General features: G+C 44.2%; 1 pseudogene across 1 annotated transcript; it reads left to right on the top strand.

Moving 5' to 3' along the window:
* Nucleotides 1-201: 201 nt before the first annotated feature.
* LOC307216548 (large ribosomal subunit protein eL20 pseudogene) lies at nt 202-762 on the top strand (annotated as a pseudogene). The gene has a single exon. The product of its transcript is annotated as a large ribosomal subunit protein eL20 pseudogene (transcript).
* The last annotated feature ends 11,813 nt before the right edge of the window (nt 763-12,575 follow it).

The following is a 12,575-nucleotide window of genomic DNA, read 5'->3' as shown; positions in this document are numbered from 1 at the left end:
GCTCTTGCCAAGAAGGCCCTTTGTTGAGTTGTAGATCTCCTGATCTCAGCTGAGGAGGACCCCACCAGAAGGGCCTTCCCAACCAGCCTCACTGTCCAGGGAAGAGTATGTGGGAAGAGACGTTCCTTCAGATTTCCAACCATTCCAAATTGGGATTCCTCACCTGCTGCATCCAACCAAAAGCCCCACCTTATTTCCTTTTCTGGGTGGCAGTGAGAGAGGGGCAGCACCATGAAGGCGTCGGGCACCCTGAGGGAGTACAAAGTTGTTGGGAGATGCCTCCCCACTCCTAAGTGCCCAACACCACCTCTCTATCGTATGCGCATCTTTGCTCCTAATCATGTTGTTGCAAAGTCCCGTTTCTGGTACTTTGTCTCTCAGCTGAAGAAGATGAAGAAATCTTCTGGGGAAATTGTGTACTGTGGACAGGTTTTTGAGAAGTCTCTGTTGAAGGTAAAAAATTTCGGTATCTGGCTGCGCTATGATTCTCGTAGTGGAACTCATAACATGTACAGGGAGTTCAGGGATTTGACAACTGCTGGAGCTGTTACACAGTGCTATCACGATATGGGAGCCCATCATAGAGCTCGTGCTCACTCAATTCAGATCATGAAGGTTGAAGAGATTGCTGCTAGCAAGTGCCGCAGACCAGCTGTCAAGCAGTTCCATGATTCCAAAATCAAGTTCCCTCTGCCACATAGAGTTCTGCATCATCAACATAAGCCACGCTTCACCACCAAGAGACCAAACACATTCTTCTAAATGCATTTGCTCTGAGTTTCAATAAAATTCTTTTTGAACTTCTAAAAAAAAAAAAAGCCCCACCTTATCTAGCATTTCACTCAACATTGGCCAACTAGGTGCCTATGAGAAGCCTGCAAGTCATACCATGGTTAAGAGTATATGGCTAGTATTGGAGGTCCAAAGTTCAATTCTTGCCCAGCCTTGAAGCTCACTTATGGGTAGGCTTAACGTATTATTAAAGAACAGAATTGCCAAACATATAGAAGAACAAGTCTTGCTACAAGCAGACAAAAACAGTGGGGTTTCCATAAGAAGAGCCAGCACGGCTACCTATTAGGTTTTGCTGTTGGTATTATGATACAATACGGAAAAGGTTGAACTCTATGTGATGCGTTTTCCAATACCATAGGCTCTACTTCTTACTCAGCAAAGAGTTCTAGGAATCCATTCTAAATCGCATGAAAACTTCTTTATTTTTGCATTTTACTGGGCAGGATCTGCTTATGGGCTACCAATTGCAAGGTCCTCAATACCAGATATGTCATGGGATTTCCAGTGTTGGGGAACTAGCATTTGATATTTGTGTGACCCCCTGGAGCCATCTCTTCTGCTCTTCCATCATTCAACAGGTCTAATATGGTATGAACATCCTCTGATCCTGGTTGTCTAAGACCAAACCAATTCTGTTTTCTCTTCAAGCAGATTCTGGTCCTGTCTCTTTAAAACAGTCAGCATGAGAGCTTAAAACTACCTTTAATGGAAAGCTCAGTGATGGAAAAAATGCCCTGTGGAAACATGGGGCTAAACCTACAACTTATGCAAGGGTTACGTTCCAGGGATCGCACCCTCAAGCCAAGATCACGTAGAAGCAGAACACATTGGGTGCAATGGTGGATAGGATTGTCAAAGTCCCTTTTCCTGGATTCCATCCCCTTTCCATTTAATATATATATATTTTGCCAAACGCGTAAAGCTGAATGTGTGTAAGTTGCAGGCTTACTGTACCAATTATCTGCTTGTGACATATGTTGCACAACTCTGTTGAAAAAGCGGGGGTTTGATTAAAATGGGGCTGCCTCGTAGACGAGTTCTCTGCCTTCATATTCAGCATCTCAGCTTAGATATAGATATATTAATCGGAAATCCTTGGGAGGGAGGTCAGCAAATTGCCATTTCCCATCCCTCCTCTGTTTAAATTAGTTTCAGACCAGTAGCTGCTTCCTGTGGCTACTGGATTCTTAGCACTTGTCTCTCCAACATCTTACCCTGCTGCACCCCACTGACAAGTATTCTCCACTGTAGGAGAGAGAGATACCTAAGATCTGTGGGAAAGCAGTAGATGGCAGCTCCTGTGGTCCCCCTCCCATCTGAATTTCATTAGAAGCACCTTCTGGCTAACCAGTTTCTCATTAATAATGGAATTGTTCAGAGCTGGTGCTCATCTGTGTGTCTGTTGAATCTTTGTTTACTGTTAACTGTTCACTTGCAAGGGATTTAAACACCATTGGCCAGGAGTAATTTACTATCCTGTGGCACTGCAGGATATATTTTTGTCCTTTCAGAGTTGGTACACCAAAGTGTTTACAATTCAGTACGCAACATATATCACTCTGTGGCTCAGCACATAGACATGGGACAGCAGTTTTTCTGGCTGTTGGTCCAAAGGCTTTCTTCACATTCAACACTCTTCAAGCAGACTGTGTTGTTTTGCTTGCAGTTAAACATCCAAGAGTAGTCCGTTGAAACTTGCTGAGAATTCTGCCTTCTCCTCTTTGAAATGCCCTTCCTCCAGTGCTTGGAACCACCAGCAGCTAGAGGCTAATTCTATATAAGTAAAGGTAAAGGCACCCCTGACCAACAGGTCCAGTCGTGACCAACTCTGGGGTTGCGCGCTCATCTTGCTCAAGAGGCCGGGAGCTGGCGCTTGTCCGTGGACAGCTTCCGGGTCACGTGGCCAGTGTGACTAAGCCGCAGCTGGCGAGATAGCACCAGCGCAGCACACGGAAATGCCGTTTACCTTCCCGCTGGAGAGCGGTCCCTATTTATCTACTCGCACTTTGAGGTGCTTTCGAACTGCTAGGTGGGCAGGAGCTGGGACCGAGCAATGGGAGCTCACCCCGTCGCGGGGATTCGAACCGCCGACCTTTCGATCAGCAAGTCCTAGGCTCTGTGGTTTAACCCACAGCGCCACCCGCATCCCTAATTCTGTATAAAGGAAAGCTAATAACCAATACCTCCAGACCAACTATCAAATTGTGATGCTGAAATGTACAATTGCAGCTGTGCATATTCCTATGCCCGCAGTAAGTATATTGATCTACAGCTGAGGATTTTATTCATTTTAGTACCTTTTGGCCTGGTTTCCCCTCCTCCTCTTACATTTTTAGTACCTCACTGCTTGCTTTGAACATTTAAATTGCAAGCAATGCTGGGGTGACCTGGAACACAGCTGGAGCCTCTCCGAAAGCATCAGTTTTGCATATGAAATGCACAATCTCTTTCTCTTCCTCTTTGCTCTGCTGCTTCTGAGGCTGTCTAACATTTTGTCAAGACGGATCAGCCCAAAAGCTATGTTGCTATTTCAGATTCCCCAAACGTCTTTCATAGTAACTGTTGGGTGTCCAGCTTCTTTGTATTGCAGGAGAAGTCTCGCCCACACCTCATAACTCTTCCCCGCTTCCAATGCAGAGTCTAAGAACCCAGCAGCCAGGAACGTCACCTGACCCTTATCAAGAACGGCTTGATGCAAAGACTCAGAGAATGCGAAATCCGCCAGGGCACCTAAGATAGATAGGGGTGCCAGTGTCAGATTTTGAATGGACGTTATCTTTTAAGAGCTACATAAAAAGGAAAGCTATACCTAGTGAAACTTCCCCTGTCACTAGGTTGCAGTGATGGGGGAAGTTGCACATCATAGAATTTCTCCTCCACTTTCTTATATGCAACTCTTAAAAGAACAGGATGTCCTGTGGTGAGGCAAGGCCCAACCTGGGTATAAGACGAGGCAAGGTTAAGGACTGGAGACAGAGTTCTGAAGTTGCTTCTGTGGATAACAAACTGAATCGAGCCCTTCTAGCAGGCATGTTCAAACTGCGGCCCTTCAGATGTTTTGGGACTACAACTCCCATCATCCCAGGCTAACAAGACCAGTGGTCAGGGATGATGGGAATTGTAGTCCCAAAACATCTGGAGGGCCAAGTTTGGCCATGCCTGCCTTATAGAGTAGTAGCAGCAGCAGGTGCAGCTCAATTGTTAGTCCCACCTGAACTACAAGATGCTGGTCTACTGAAGAAGGCTGGATCCCTTTAAGTAATCTACTGCAATGGAGCAAGGAGCTTCAGTCTTGTGCAGTGGAATCCTCTAAATATTTTAATAATGGACATGCACTCTTACCCTTGGGCCAGGACAGTACTAGAGAAGAGCTTGCTGGATCAGGCCCATGGCCCATCTAATCCATCATTCTCTTCTTACACTGGCCAACCAGATGCCCATGAGAGGACCAAAAGCAGGTCCCGAGTACAACAGCACCCTCTCTGCTTGTGGTTCCCAGCTATCCATCACCCGGCAAAGAGGAATCTTGACTGTTGACACAGGAGCTTTCTATGGGGCCTGGGTGATGACCTTTCAATGCGATGGCCAGACAGGCCTCTTCCAGTTTGACTCCTTAAGGCCAGACAGGCCTCTTCCAGTTTGACTCCTTAAGGCTTTAGGAAGAATAAACTTCCTAAACAGCACTGGGGGGGTAGCCAATGAAATGTCCGCCAGATGTTGTTGTATTCCATAGCCAGGAATAACAGGAGTTGTAGCTCATCAATCTCTGGAGGGCACCATATTGGGCTACCCTTGCTAAAGAGGAGATAGGACAGGGGAGCAGGCTGCAATGAAAGTGATGGTAGAACACGAAAACAGTGCCTTGGAGATCATTGCCTTGGAGAGCCCAGGCCCACCATTCCAATCATCCCTGATCTTTCATACTTTGGAAGTATACTGTTTGCAAAATCATACAGCATTGGAGGTGAATGTTCCACCACATCTATTTGGTTTATGAGGCGAAAAAGGTTGTTTCGCCTTGACTTCTAAAAGCACTCTCTAAGCTTCAACTATTTCGAATTCTTGAGAGTGCTGCAGGGTAAGGTGTATTTAAAACAGCACTGGCAGATGTGGAGAGAGAGAAAGTGTGTATAGATCAAGGGAGGGGAACCTGTGGCTCTCCAGGTGTTGCTGAACTACACCTCCCATCATCCTTAATCATTGGCTATGTGGACTGGGGCTGATGGGAGTTGAAGTCCAACAACATCTGAAGGGCCACATTGAACCTTGTTTTTACTCAAGGGAAATTTGCTCTTTAGTGCTGGGTTAAGTGCTTGCATTTTTGGACTTGTATAATGTAAGAGTTAGTTCCCATTCTAGAAAGGGTATTCACTTTTGCCTTGTGCAACTTGGCTGCTGCTACTGATTGTATCTAGTTTTCCTTCTGCTGCTACACACTGTGGATAGGAATGGAGTTTTGATAGAAGAAGGGAGATGATATTCTGCAACCATTTAATTCAAGCCCTTCCTTGGGCAGGCAGCCGTGGAGCTGTCTGGCTACATGCTAGACTGATTCTTTGATAATATGCAGAGTTAGTCTCTTGTAGCAATAAAGTCTTGCAGCACCTTAGAGTTGAAGGCTTAGACGAACAGATTTATTGTAGCATAATAAGCTTTTGTGGGCTACAATCAGGTGCGCAAAGTGTTGTCCTGAGTTGCAGGATGTGTGTGAGGTTGGTTGGGATGGTTGCCTGTCTGTGGGGGAGGGAATGTTCACAGTTGTGTCCTCCCCCCCCAAAAAAAAAACCTATCTATGTGTGTGTGATACACACACAGCTCAGGATTCTGCTTCATTTATAAATAAAGTGGGCTCTGTTCTTATGCCGTAATAAATTGGTTAGTCTTTCAGATGCAGCAAATGTGAATGGTCCCTTCACATATTCTCACTCTAAATAGGATTCATTTGCTTCAGATGCGCATAATTTTGTAATCGCATATAGCATGTGACCCCTGATTGGTTGAGGATCCCTGAGGAGGAATGAAATTGGGGGTGGGGGAAGGAATGACCATTGAAGCAGCAGCAAGGGCAGAGGAGGCTTTGAGTAGTAGTGAACAGCCATGAAAAAAAGGTTGGATTTGGGGCAACTGCAATCTGGGAAACAGTAAAACATTTGGTAAAAAGTTAATGGGGTCTTGCTTATCACCCTATTATATCTAGATCTATCTCCATTTCCTTACTTTACTGTTGCTCATCAAACCTGACCCAGGACTCCTGTTGTTCCACCCCCAATTTATGCCCATCAATTCTTTTTTAGCATGCATGAACCCTGGTCCACCTTTTGCAACGTCTTTTCCTTTTGAGGTTTTCAGCACTGCCAGATCAGTACTGAGACTGACCTTTCTTCTTCTTCAAGTACTTGTAGATTAGATGTTGGACCTGGACCAGGGGATTACTATTTCTGTACATTTTGGAATTTTGTAAGCTGTGCAACTTTGTTGCTCGGTTCATTTGTTTTTTAAAACATGGTCTGCGATATTTTATGCATTGTGACTTTGCTGTTATTTTTATTTGTTATAGTCTAGTAGTGATTTTGTGTAAAGATCATTGTGTGGAGAGATTTTCTGTTTAATTATTTGCTGATTTTAACAGTTGCTTTTATCATGTAATAGATTTCAAGCAGATTATTGAATATTACTTTAATTGATTGACTTGCTTATTTTTGTCGACTTGTCACATTTTTCATTATGATTTATTTGCCTTGGATCTGATGGTTTTAGGGTGTGTGATCTTGGTTGTATATTTTGTTGTTTCTGTGGCTTGTAAACTGCCTTGTGTTCAGCAATGTAGAAAGGTGGTATACAAATTAAGAATAAAATGAAAAGAGTCTTTGTTGTTGTCTATAATATAGTGGTAGGACCTGTGGGCTTGAGCTGCACTGTGGTGCTTAGCACAAGGCTGTGTATAGAAGGGAAGGAGATGAAATCTTTGTTTCCTAAAATGTTCATTTCCGTCATGTATCTGCCAAGGTCTAGTATGGTGATTAATGAGATGAAATAACCAAGAGGCATTTCTGCTTCTTATCGGTGACGGTTCTGCAGTGTGTACTTTTTTAAGAGCCTGTGCCTCCAAATCAAGGATGGGGGAAAAAACTGTGGCCCTTTGGTTGTTGTTTGGCTAAAGCTCCCATCAATCCCACACTAGAATGATAGTGTGATAGGAGTTGCAGTCCAGCAACATCTGGTTCCCCATCCCTGTTCTAAACAGAGAAGCAGCCCAGGGAGATTAAGGTAACCAAGGAAGTGGCTCTGTGCCAGACTGAAAATGGGTGGGCCTCCCTTCCTCAACTCCCTGGTAGTTAGAAAGAACAGAGTGGAGAGTTTAGTTGTGTGCAAGCTAGAAACTAGAATCAGGCCAGGAAGTTAGGGCGTCAGAGCCATGCCTGATTTCTGCTTGAATCCAAGCTATGTGGCTATGGGAGAAACAAGACCCTGTCTCTTGTTCTAAAGGAAACACAAACCCTGGATAAGCACCTGGAACCTCTGGAATTTAGCATTGCTCAGAGATTGGGGTAGCATGCAACGTTACTATCCTACAGAAAGAAGCATCTTCAGAGACAAGCTGTCATTTACTCCTGTTGGATAGTTTGTCAGCGGGGGAATATACAGGTAATATAAATTAAAACAAATGAATGTTTCATACCAGTTATTCTAAAATGTGCTTGTTTGCAACAAGCTGAAAAGTACATTTGAGACAATAATAAGCTCCATTTACCGGTAAATTATGCCCTTTTTGATACATCCCTGCCTGGGTTTGGAAGTACACAGAGGTAAGGATAGATAGCTTTTTATCTTTACATGCCTGCTTTTTTCTTATTCTTTTTGGTAGCAAATCAGGTGGTGGCAATATCCAGGGGTTTGGGTTTTTTTGCTTTGATAACATGAGCATAAGGAATCAATTGTATGCAAATAACTATGGGAGACAAGAGTCCTAAGAGGAGAGGCAGCAAGAGTTGGGTATATCTATTTAGGAGAAGAGATTAGTAAGAGGTTATGTCATAGCTATCTTCAAATATCTGAAGGGCTATGACATAGATTATTTGTTTTCCACTGCTCCTGAGAGGAGGGCCCAAACTAACAGGTTCAAATTACAAGATGGAGAATTTTGATTAACATTAGGAAGAACTTTCCAACAGTAGGGGAACAGGCTGCCTTGGAAGGTGGTGGACTCTCTTGTTCGTTATAAGTTTTTAAAGCACTGGTTGGATGAGCACCTCTCAGGGATGCTACCATCCAGAGGAAGCAGACCCATTGGATGACATTTGTGGCCCCTTCCATCTCTCTTCATTCTGTAATGTCTTTTAATGAGGAGTCATCTAGTCAACTATCATGAGAAATAGCAGGAAGTTTGTATACATGCATAGGGATGGAAACACTTTACTTTCAATATATGTTCCCGCCAACGTCAAATCTGTCTCCAACAATCACAGGCTGTGGGAAAATAATTCAAGGGCCTTGGGGAAATAGTTGGGGGGAGAGAATGGCAACCAGTACATTAAAGAAGCTGAGGTCAGAGTGGAGGTTTTCAGGCTGCTTGCTTAGTGATCAATGCCAGGGCTGGTGCTAGAGGCGAGCAAACAGGGTGACTGCACTCAGTGCCACATCACAGCATGCATCTGTGTGCTGAGATGACTTTGGTGTGTGCTGAACCTCTACAGCACTGATTTATCCTTAAAAGATTCCAAATCCTGAACAATCCTGCTAGATGAGGAAGCCATATGATTTTACTGGGGGCCTTGAAGAGAGAAGACAGATGTGCGATTCTAAACGTGGCAGAAGCAATCTAATACTGTTTCCACTGCTCTAAGGGCTGATCCAGCATGCAGTTTGTTAATAGGCAGATCTTTAATTAAAGCTGCAAAACTGCACTCGCACAACAGATAGTCACTACAGCTTTCCCCCCCCCCTTCACTGCTGGTAACACTTTTTAATGCCTCCCACATCTGACTTAGGGAATTTTCAGTTCCATTGCAGCAACTTGGCAAGTGGCTTTGAACAAATGACCTACCGAGCTGCAGTTAATATGTGAGAACGGTAATACTGAGTTGAAAATGACCTATTGGCAACGTTCCATAGGTGTTTCTATTTTAAATTGTTACATTTTACCATTGCAATCTGTGACCCTCCAGATGTTGCTGGCCTACATAAGGATCAGGCCAAAGGCTTATCTAGTCCAACATCCTGTTCTCACAGTGGCCAACTAGATGTCTGAGAAAATTCAAGCAAGCAGGGCACAAATGCAAGAGCACTCACCTCACTTGTGATTTCCAACAACTGGTATTCAGAGGCATCCTACCTCAGACAGTCAAGGTAGAACATTTCCATCCTGGCATCCATTAATGTGTCTCATCCTAGCAATTTGGTGTTATGAGCAAACATTGCTGCCTCACTGTTAACCCCTAACCCTAGAACATTTATGAACAAGTTTAAAAGTGCAGGTTCCAATATTGATGCTTAGAGGACTCTACTCTTTACATCCCTCCACTTCTTCTTCAGGAAGGTTTAGACCAAATCCTGACAATACTGATCCACAGGAGAAGTTCTCCTCTTATCCCACAACTGCTAAGCTTATTCAGGTGTCTTTGGTGAAGGGCAATATCAAAAGCTTGTGAAAGTCTAAGTACACAGTGTCAACTGGATCACCTCTGCCTATGTGCTTGTTGACACGTTCAAATAACTCTAAGAGAGCCACTGTGGTGTAGTGGTTAGGAGCTGTAGACTCGTAATCTGGGGAACCAGGTTCGCATCTCTGCTCCTCCACATGCAGCTGCTGGGTGACCTTGGGCTAGTCACACTTCTCTGAAGTCTCTCAGCCCCACTCACCTCACAGAGTGTTGTGGGGGAGGAAGGGAAAGGAGAATGTTAGCCGCTTTGAGACTCCTTCGGGTAGTGATAAAGCGGGATATCAAATCCAAACTCTTCTTCTACTTCTTCTAAAAGGTAAGCGAAAGAGGACTTGCCCTTGCAGAAGTCATGCTGGTTCTGCTTCAGCAAAGCTCATTATTCTATATGCCTGGAATTTTTATCATTTATAATGCTTTCCACTAGTTTTCACAGAACAGATGTTAAGGTAACCAGCCAATAATTTCCTGGATCCCCACCCCACCCCGCAAAAAAAACTGGTGTTGGCCACTTTCTCGTCCTCAGGTAAAGATGCAAAAGAGTACCCTCACAAACTTTTTACTCCCTTGTTATCCAGATGACCTCCCTAGGTGGTCTCCAGCTTCTCATGTATCTAAAGATTTGTGGTGGCAGTCTTTGTTTTTAACAGCATGCTCTTCTACTTTTTGAAATATGTATCCTTCATTGTTCACTTGCATTCTTTTGCTAAAGTTTGTGTTTCTTTCCGTTCTCATTTGGACAAGGCTTCCATTTTCTGAAGGTAGTCTTCTTGCCTCTGTGGAAAGCCATCTACTTCATATGTGGAGAACCAGCTTCTATTTACCACCGCTGATTCACCAGGTGGGTGGAGAGGTTCCTATTTTGTTCCCACTCCCACCATTGTACTCACATTTCAAAACCTGCCACTGCTGTGTATCTCTGCTCTGCTGGTTTACCAAAGCCTTAATCCATAGTTGTGGTATTTTAGACATGGTACAAAATCAGCCAGACCCGTTTTATAAGTAAATATGGGTGACCAAGAATTTCTACCCAGCAAGCGAATCAGAAGTTAAATTGTAGAATCCTTTAACTTGGCATAAAAATAACCCAGCTCTTCCAAGATCAGTTTTATGCAACTAAGCAACTGACAGCCACCAAGGGATACTTAACTCTTCACATAACCTCACATACACAAATGAACTCTTATATGTTGAATATAAAACAAATACTGTCCCAGTAAACAAATTTTAAAATATGATTTCTCCATAGCCTCCAACAGCTTTACTGATGTGGCTTGTTAACCGCACTAATGTTTTATTGGCCTCGGTGGTACCTTTCCTGAGCTGCCATGTACAGTCCAACTGATCTTCTGTTACTATCGTTTTGAACAAAATTATTTAAAATTTATTTTAAAGTACTTGAAACTCCAGCTCACTCATCTTGGTTCGGGGGCTTCTGGTATTAGTATTTAAACACTTGCACATGGTACCTCTCTCCAAATGTCTTTGGCACAAGGCATTTTGCTTTATGGCTCTTTTGTCAGAAATCAAGCCTATATCAGGAGTAACTGGCAGCACTCCCAGGCACCCGGCTTGCTTTCCTGTTGACCTCCCTGGCTGCATTCCCCAGCAAGATCCAGGCTAGGTCGCGATAGGCGATTCTTCTCAGCGTGAGAAGAACACACCCCCTCTTTCCTGCCCCGCCGGCAGGGGAAAGAGATAGACAGAAATGTATTTACATGCCTTTATTTCTGTCTTTGCAGCATTACAGAAAACATGACTGCTCTCTTCAAGCTCCAGCTGTCAAGAGACAAACACCTCCTGTACTTCCTGTACAAGAGCAAGAGGAAGAGCTCATATTACACTCTGAGCTAATTCCGGTGCATTGCCCTGTGAACTGACTGTCCCTCTGTTTCCCACGGAACAGTCCCAACATTCCATCATGTGATGTTTTCAAGCTAGCTGTTAGCAGCTGCATTGCATCCATATCGTAACATCTTTAGCTTCTTTTAATCGCTATTGCGTGCAACTGGGCTCTCAGTGTATCATCCTACAGCCTCCCTTATTTGAACCTGGCATCTATAGCCCTAACTATTGGCATCTATATCCCTAGGTAAAGGTAAAGGGACCCCTGACCATTAGGTCCAGTCGTCACCGACTCTGGGGTTGCGGCGCTCATCTCGCGTTATTGGCCAAGGGAGCCGGCGTACAGCTTCCGGGTCATGTGGCCAGCATGACTAAGCCGCTTCTGGCGAACCAGAGCAGCGCACGGAAACACCGTTTACCTTCCCGCCAGAGTGGTACCTATATATCTACTTGCACTTTGACGTGCTTTTGAACTGCAAGGTTGGCAGGAGCAGGGACCGAGCAACGGGAGCTCACCCCGTCGTGGGGATTCGAACTGCCGACTTTCTGATCGGCAAGTCCTAGGCTCTCTGGTTTAACCCACAGCGCCACCCGCATCCTAAAGCTCCTTCTCTTACCAGAAGTGGGGTATCTATATCCCTAACAACATCTAAATCCCTAACTATTGCCCATGCTGTCTGGGGCTGATGGGATTTGCAGTCCAACAATACCTGGAAAGGCACAGGTTATCCCCCTCCCCAAGCACAAAACATAATAGCCATCTTTCTGAACTTCTAATCTTTTTAACGAATGCTTGTGAACCAGTTGCGTTTTTTCCACAAATCGCTTTCAAAGCTGTCATCCAGCAAATATGCTTTGATCTAATGGCACTTGAGCAGCCAACATCAAAGTTAAATTAAAACCTCCATCCCAAGAAACAGCAAAAGTGATACAGTTGAATTGCATAGTTCAGGGCTGTAATTCCTCCCACACCTCTGACCACACATACTGTGGGGCCTCTGTGCACCCAGATGAAAAGTTTGAACCAAATACATGCTGGTTTGCATTGGGTGTGTGAGTGTGAGTGTGTATATCGGAATGGATGCTGGTTAAACTTTATGATGCCATTTATATGAAGCTGATTCTGCGATATTTCAGCAATATTCCATGACTGCAAGTAATTAGCACGCATACTTAAACATGATGGTGCCTACATATGTAATATAGGAATGCTTCTGGACTCACTGACCGCACAGCCCTATACATGTCTTCTCAGAAATAAGTCCCAATTGAGTTTAA

The sequence above is a fragment of the Podarcis cretensis genome (genome assembly GCF_951804945.1).
Source record: "Podarcis cretensis genome assembly, chromosome: 5".
NCBI classification, from domain to species: Eukaryota; Metazoa; Chordata; class Lepidosauria; order Squamata; family Lacertidae; genus Podarcis; species Podarcis cretensis.
This window is presented reverse-complemented; position numbering and strand designations above follow the sequence as displayed.